General features: G+C 34.1%; 1 long non-coding RNA gene across 1 annotated transcript; it reads left to right on the top strand.

Annotated features, from left to right (window-relative positions):
• Nucleotides 1-2,472: 2,472 nt before the first annotated feature.
• On the top strand, nucleotides 2,473-3,116 carry LOC117917519. The gene is made up of 3 exons (XR_004651699.1): nucleotides 2,473-2,537; nucleotides 2,724-2,840; nucleotides 2,932-3,116. It is a non-coding gene; the product is annotated as an uncharacterized LOC117917519 (long non-coding RNA).
• The last annotated feature ends 5,746 nt before the right edge of the window (nucleotides 3,117-8,862 follow it).

Raw genomic sequence — 8,862 nt, 5'->3', positions numbered from 1 at the left:
AAGCTCCAGTCCCTCCTTCTGCTGCTTCTTCCTGTACCCATATAAGTGGCGGCAATGGAGGTGACCATCGCCCATGCCCTCCATCCACTCGCCAGGACGCTGTTTTAATGGCAAAAGCTCCAGTCCCTCCTTCTTCTGCTTCTTCCAGTACCCACAAAGGAGGTGACCGTCATCGTCCATGCTCCGCATCCACTCTTCAATGATGCCGATAGGCTTCTTCGGTTCTTCGGGCTTTACCGCTCCTCCTAAATCTTGTGTGTGTTTGTGATAATGATGATATTATGGGTTATTTTTGAGCTTTCAACAACGATGTTATTTCAATTTTATGTCAATCATATAATAAGATTGCGAACTGGTTTTATTTAATTTTTTTTTTTTGGGTCTCTTGATCAAATTTTTTCTTCTTTCATCTGCCATGATTTTTTTTGTTCTTTTTTTCCTTCTTCTTCCCACGTTTCTTCCCCATGTTGGACGGACGTGGAAGAAGTTGGCGCGCGTGATTTTACGCCAGGTGGAAACGCGTAGTATTAGAAAATTGTACATGTGTATAAGTACCTGTTTGGCTGTAATAAATGGTACCGATACCGTGATCGGTTGGAGCCTTTTTATTGGGAAATGAAGATTGAAGAAGAGGTAGAGATGAGCCCTGGCCCCTGGCTTCCTTCGGTCTCTGACTTCTAAGATGGTGCGTGTTTCATTCTTATCGATTTTTTTTTCTCAGTTGAATTTCTTCAAAAAGAATTCGTGCAGAAATGGCGGATTGATAAAGGAAATGGTGATGCTGGCCCTGAATTGGAGGTGGCCTCCATCTTTCCCCTCTCTCAACATGTACAGAATTTTCCTTCGTTTTCTTTTCTCTGTTAATCTCTGTTTCTGATTGATTTGTAGCTTCAAATTTTACCGATGTTGAGATCGGTGTTTCTAGATCTGCAATTTTGCAGGAGTCGGGCTTCGAATTTCTGCGTAATTTGGCCCCTTTTTTTCAACAATTTGTGCAGAATGGTGGAATTGGACAGCAAGGTGGCAAAAGCCTACCTTCGATTTGAAAGTGAATGGGCAAAAATTTTGCTGCTCCTTAGATCTGCAATTTCACTATCATTTGTGCAGAAATGGTGAGAAATCGAAGAAATGCTGCTACTGGCCGGGTCACCTGATCTTTCTGTACAAAATTTTCTTTTTCTCTGTTTTTAGATCGGAAAATGCCTCTCCACTGAAAAAGTCAAGAAGAATCCATTATACATGAGAGTTAGTCCCTCGAAAAGGAGTTCTTTAAAGGCATGTTTGGAGGAACACCAGAGTGCTCAACTTAAATAATTAGGGTACAATCGAGTCTAAAATTTTGGACCTGGTCAGCTTAATCCAAATTTCATGTCTATGGACAAATTTTCAAACTGCTACTTCAAAGCCATATTAATAACAATTTTGATAACATAATGCATAATGATTAGGGTAGGCTATAGAAGAAAATTTTTTGGTTTCATTATAGAAAATTTAATACAACTACAATAAGTTAGATATGACGTGTTTTTAAATTATTTAACCAGTTAAAATAATCGAAATAAATGGGAGAAGAAAAAAATAAAGAAAAATAAAAAATATATTTATTCATATCATATTGGTTAATGAAAGCACAGGATTGGGGAAAAATAAATGGTAAAAATATATAATTTTCTTATATTTGATTCAAATATATTTAAAGTTAGTTAAAATTTTATAAATTATTTAATAAAAAAAGAAAAATAAAGGAAATAGTCCATAGATATATATAAAATAATTTATTTTGTTTGAGTATATATATATATATATATTTTTTCCAGTTTTTCATTTTTATTATTTTTAATCAAACAATATTTAAATTAATAAATTAATTTTATATATATTTTCAAACTCATGTAACTTCTTTTTCTTCTTGTACATAAAGTTGAAATAATTAAAAAATAAACAAAATCATTTGAATAAAGTTTTAAAATCATACCAAATTATTATATTAGTTTATTAAATACTTAAATTAATATTTTACATTTATTTTAAGTATTTACGTCTCATCATTAGTATATATTCCTCACATTGTAAAGAAGGTATTTGAAATAATGGTGTTGTGAGAAAAAATAATTTATTAATCGTAATAAAACTTATATAAATATTTAATTGTAACAATTTAATTTACGAATTGCATTTTAAAGCCTTAGTTTATATGTTTTTAGTTTTATTATTAAAATTATTCACTATGATATAATTTTTACAAAATAAAATAACTTAATAATGAAAATACTGATAGGAAATTGGATACCAATTTTTTTAGAATAGAAAACCTCATCTTTTATAGTTTTAAGAATAGAAAAATTATATATGTTTTTTTGTTGGGTAGTATATATATTTTTTATTTTTTTATTCTTATAATTAAACAGTAATTTTGATTTTCTCCCCCTTTTTTTCAAACATCTCTCTCCCACACCCACGTTCGTTTTCACTCTCTTCTCTCGTTGTCGACGAGTAGCAACCCTTCGAGGGACGACCGTCTCACGCCAGTGCTGCAGGTAAGGAAATATTCCTATCCCTGATCGGTGGCAGCGGTCACCGGTCGGAGATTAAAACCCTAGAACAACCAAATTCTCATTGATGAAACCATTTATACTTTGTGCTTTAACTTGCTCAAATTTATGTGATAATCTGCCTCTGCAATTGATTAATTTGATTTTCAGTTTGGAATTTACGTTTTCTAGGTTTAGATGTTCTTCCTTAGCTTAATTGAGCTCACACTGCGATTGCCTTCTCATCTTCTGGACCTTTCTCTCAATGAAACCATCAAAGGAGAGCTTGAGAGTCAATTCTTACATAAGGTGTGGAGATTGAGCATTGTCTTTGCGTTTGCATTTTGTTATTGTGATTTCAGAGCATTTAAGGGACTGAGAAGAATGTGTTGTGATGAAGGTTATTGCGAATTTGGGGCTGTGTGTCTCTGTTTATGATATCAGATCTATAGATGGTGACTTTGTCTTTCCTGGGGATGGTGCTTCAACCTATACGGTATGCGTAATCTAAATTTTCGTTTTTATAATTTATCTATCTGGGATTGTGGCATTGCTTGCATATTCCTCCGTTTTCAAATTGAATTGAAAAAGGCGATGGGCTGAATCAATTTTTATGGAGTGTCCAACTCTTCCAAAGTTTTTGCTCAATCATGGCTTCTTGGCTGGTGTAATTCAGACTGGTTATGTTTCGTCCATTTGTTATTGCATTTTTTAACCTTAAAGATTATCAATGCAGAACTTAAAGAATCTGCAACAATGGCTTACAATGCATGTCTTAAGGCCTCTTACTCATTTGATTCTGAATTAATCAAATATTTTTGCATCTGTTGTTACATTTTTCTTCTGTAAATTTGGGGATTAGTGTTACCATTTTAATCACACACATCTGCAATGTATGTATTTACGCACATCATCTGACTTGTTGGGTGCTGCCAATTTTTGTTTCCTCTTTAGTGGGTCTGAAGTTAAACACGACCTCTTGGTTGCTTTATGGGATGATAACTTGTTAAAAGCGGTGCTTAAGCACCACATGAGTGACATGACTTTGACGAGACAGTTGTAAAGCAAAATTTTAGGATGATGTTATTAGGCTAATGTAAAGCAAAATTTATCTGGATTTAAATGATTTTAATCATTGCACTTGATCCAAATGAGTTAATCAATTGTGGTTTCTGCTGAGCTGCCCAATCATCTCTTTAGATTTTTTTTCATGCAAATGATGTTAGCTGTCGCTAGTTGCAGTTCTTGGGACCCAACTCAATACGTTTTGTTGAAAATATCCTTGATTTGGGGACCCATCAACTTCCTTACCAAATATTCAGATTAGTGATTTGTTGGATTATGTAATCTACTTGCTCATTCAACAAGGCACACCCTCCAAATTCATGAGAATTCCTGCCCTTGAAGGAATATTCTCTTTCATATCCTAGATTATGACCAACTGGTGGCAACCATGAAGCCATACTATTTGCTATTTCTATGGCTGATTGTGAAAATCCCTTTCTTCTGCCAGAGAATTGAAGCAACTTGAGTCAAAATTAAGCGAATCGAAAGAGCCTCGATTGCTTGTGTTCAGTTATTGAAATCCATTTTTGATGCTCCACTATGTCTAGAGCCATATTACATATGGAAGCACAATTTATTCACCTTTCCCACTAGTCAGTGTCTAGTTCCATTATAGAAGTGGCATGCTTGGCTCTCAAAGACAAGTTGCAAAATCAGAGCTAGAGATTGAAGATTGTTTAAAAACACTTTTATGACTTGTAGTTCAGAAGTCATCCAAATCACTTGTTAAGGAACATGTTATTTATTGAAGTCTTTTCTTCAGCTATGGAGACTAGCTTATAAGAATATATTTTCTCATGTGTTTGTAAATGATATTTTTGAACAATGAGTGCACAAATGGAAATGGAAAGACAATATTATTGTAAAGGAAATGTTTTGGTTGCTTTTATAGAACCTAGTGAGCTACTCTGGATTTCAGTGAAACCTACAAATAATGCTTATATGAAGGGGCAACTTGGACATTAGTCACCTGTTAGATTACCAAAAAAAGAGATCTAAATTCATTTCAATATTTGGCTATGTGATTGATTCAGTGAGTTCTCCAAGTATATTGTATATGCTCATGGACTTGGAGGCTTTCTGGATGCACACAACCTGTTTGTATTTTTACTAGTTTTAGTTGTTTGTGTAAATAAAAATCATTTCATGATTACAAGTATATGTGGATGGGCAAAATCAGATTGAAAAATTGAATCTTTGTCTTGTCGGATCTTCATCAAATGTGCTTTCCATTAATTGAGAGTGCCAGGTACATATAGATGTGTCCCACTGAAAGAGAATGGCAGCTTGAGATTATTTTGGCTTGTTTTCTTCTTCCAATAATTTAAATGCTCTAAGTTCTTCACTGAGGAAAATTGTTGTTCTTCGGCAATCCTTGAATCAGTTTACATGTCTTTGTAAAATGTAACAATTGATGTGAGGCACAGTAGTCACCTCTGTCTTTATGAAACTCCATCAACTTTTATGGTGTCTCTTGAATATGTTCCCCTCGTATTTCATAATATTTTATCAGAGAGGATTGTTGCTTTTGTAGATGACAGTTAGGAAATCAAAAAATATTTTAAAAATTATTTTAGTGTTTTGATTATATTATTAAAAAAAATCAAATATAATTAAAATAAATTAGAAACTTATACATTTTTAAATTATTTAATCTTTATATCACAAGGTTAAAATAAGTTAAATGAGTATGAAAATATACATAAAAATAATTTATTAATTTTAAATTTATTTTTTTCTTTTTTTTTATATTCTTCCTTCTTATTTTATTTACCTTGTTTTCCCCTAACTTTTTTGGCATTAAGGTTTAAAAAAGATACATTATAATAATAATATAGAAGTCATTTATGATCGTTTTTATGTAAGAGTCATTTATACTTTTTGCAAGTAGACATATCTACTTTATCTTTGGAGAACTTTTTTGGGTGGTAAGGGTTTAGAGGCAACCTTTCAAAGGAATTTCTTGATGATTGCAAAGGCCAAGGGAATCCCATTACCTCGATAGGGTGTCCTTTGGGTTTAATTAAAGTAATATTATTTTTTCTTTTTTGTGAAAAAAAAAAAAACTCCCTACATTCTCTTTAGGCCTCCCACTTTGGTCAAGGCCTATGTTTTATTATGTTACTTAACTTTTTATATCTCCTGCCCTTTTTATTGAATCCCTTTTTTCTAACATGTTCTTGTGTTTAGTGTTTTTTTGTTTTCTCCTTTTTCATCCAAAGGAAAGAGGAATATGAAACAATATTTAAAATTAAAAAAAAAAAAAAAAAAAAAAAAGGCAAAAGGAAAAAAGAAGAAAAAATGGAAGATCACTTTCAGCTTACTTGCTTAAGTTGATCTCTAAGATGCCGATCTCCTGCTTCCCTTTTTACTTGGTTTACAATTTTCAAATCAAATTTGGTGGCTCTTAACCGTTTCTCATAACAGCCCCTGCCGCCATAGCTTTCTTTTCTTGCACCTTCTTCCATGAACCGCCGGTCCCAGTTAACCTTTTTTTTCTCGATTTTCACGCACAGTGGGTCACCCCAGCCGCAATCAAAGCCACTTCAGAGGATCTGAGGGGTCGCTTGGTCGCGGTTTTTAAAAGTGGGTTTTGGGTGAGAATTTGAAATGTGGTCGGTATTATATGTCATGTTATATTTCCCATTTTTTTTCTATATATATTTATATTATTATTCTATAAAATAATTTTAAAAGCCAAGTGAAATGAATTAATAAATATGTTTTTCTATCTTTTTATTTTTAAAAACAAAACGGTTATCAATGACAACTCTCAAACATGGTTTAACGTTTGTTTTTAAAAGTAATTTATTTTTAGATTTTAACTTTTTATTTTTTGTTTTTTTTTTTAATTTACTACTTATTTTTAAACTTCTTATTGAATAAAAAAAATTAAAATATTTTTTTGAAATGTTAAGAAAATGCTTTTATATATATATATATATATACTTTATAAAAATAAAATATTAAAAAAACAAATAACTTACTTTTTAATATTATTAAAAATTATTTAATTTTAAGTCTTATTTAGAATCATAACCTTATGCGTTTGATCTCACACCAATGAAAGTTTTTGAAAAAAGTTACTTTTTTTTATAAGAAAAATAAATAATAAGAATATAATGGGATACAAAATTATCATCCAAAATTTTATTTTATTTTATTTTATATACAACAAAACAAATACTAGGAGATGCGATTTTAAGTTAAATTAAAAAAAATTGTAAAATCGACAAGGTTGTTTACTTTTTTCAACTTCACACTAAACCCAATATTAACAAATGTAATTTTATTGACAATATTGATTTTTTAAAAACTTATAAAAAATTCACACTAAAACCAAGATCTTATTTTATGTACTGAAACCAACACTGCCAACATTAATTGTTTCGTTCATAAAATTTCATACTAAAATCAACATTTTCAACTATAGTTTTATGATGAAGATTAGAAGGAAAAAATAGTCCCAAAAACATACAATCCACCCTATTCATGGAATATTATTTTATAAAATCATTACATTTTCCAAAAGCTCTACGAATGTCTTGTTATAACTACTTTAAACATCTTATCATGTTATATCACATTGAACAGTTACCATGAATTCTCTTCTTTGAACATCATCTCAGTCTTGGTCCCAAATTGGTAATATTCTTCCACTGTCTGTCCGCATAGATTTTTGTGAATTCATGTTATTCCTCTCTCTCTATTGTCACTCCTAATGATCACAAAGAATCTATTCATTTTTCTACTGTTTCTTCTTCTACTTTTTCTTCCATGTGGAGCACGAGTCTTTCTTTCATACAAATACTAAGGATCAACTCTCTTGGGCGGCTACATGGTGAACAGTTAGATCAGCTGCAGCCAATATTTAGATCCAACTCTACCCAAAGCTGCCAGACATTCCTCGTTATAGGACGCTTACGCAGCCAAATCTAGCGTATACCCAAAGCTCCCAAACATTCCCCACTTGTCCCACTGTTGCAGATTTGCAGTGCATTTGTCTATAAAACCCCACCACCCCCTCCCCATCCATAGCTCATGATTTCACACTCATATTACAACATGAAGTTGTTCAACAAAATCGTCATCTGGGTCTCCTCCTCAATCTCTGTCTGGTTCATTCTCACCACAGCTCTTGTGGGAGGTGCTAGGGTTGATAGCAGTCTTAAGTACGATGCTTTAATGGCTAAAGGTCCAGTCCCTCCTTCTGCTGCTTCTTCCTGTACCCATATAGGTGGCGGCAATGGAGGTGACAACCGCCCATGCCCCCCATCCACTCGTCAGGACGCTGTTTTAATGGCAAAAGCCCCAGTCCCTCCTTCTGCCTCTTCTTCCTGCACTCACATAGGTGGCGGCAAGGGAGGTGACCACCGGCCATGCCCCCCATCCACTCGTCAGGACGCTGTTTTAATGGCAAAAGCCCCAGTCCCTCCTTCTGCCTCTTCTTCCTGCACCCATATAGGTGGCGGCAAGGGAGGTCACCACCGGCCATGCCCCCCATCCACTCGTCAGGACGCTGTTCTAATGGGAAAAGGTCCACTCCCTCCTTCTGCTGCTTCTTTCTGTACCCATATAGCTGGCGGCAATGGAGGTGGCCACCGCCCATGCCCTCCACTCGTCAGGACGCTGTTTTAATGGCTAAAGCTCCGGTCCCTCCGTCTGCCGCTTCTTCCTGTACCCATATAGGGGCCGGCAATGGAGGTGACCATCATCGTCCATGGCCTCCATCCACTCATCAATGATGCCGATAGGCTTCTTCAGTTCTTCTGGCTTTACCGCTCCTCCTCAAACTTGTGTGTGTTTGTGATAATGATGATACTATGGGCTTTTTGAGCTTTCAAATATAACGTTGTTTTAATTTTATGTAAATCATACAATAAGATTGCGGACTGTTTCTATTTTTATTTGTATTTTTTGTGGGTCTCTTGATCAGATTTTTTCTTCTTTATCTGCCATGGTTTTTTTTCCTTCGCACGTCGAACGTGGACGAAGTTGGCACGCATGACTAACGCGCAGTGGAAGCACGTGGTATTACAAAATTGTGCATGTGTATAAATATCTGTTTGGCTGTAATAAACGGTACCGATATTGTGATCCGTCGGAGCTTTTTTTCTTGGGAAGTGAAGATTAAAGAAGAGGTAGAGATGAGCCCTGGCTACCTCCGGAGCTCTGACTTCTAAGATGGTGAGTGTTTCTTTCCTGTCAAAATTTTTTTCTTCGAAAAAATTTGTGCAGAAACGGTGGATCGATCAAGGAAATGGTG

The sequence above is a fragment of the Vitis riparia genome, chromosome 7 (assembly GCF_004353265.1).
Source record: "Vitis riparia cultivar Riparia Gloire de Montpellier isolate 1030 chromosome 7, EGFV_Vit.rip_1.0, whole genome shotgun sequence".
NCBI lineage: Eukaryota > Viridiplantae > Streptophyta > Magnoliopsida > Vitales > Vitaceae > Vitis > Vitis riparia.
The sequence above is the reverse complement of the archived record's forward strand: the minus strand, read 5'-3'. Positions and strand labels throughout refer to the sequence as shown.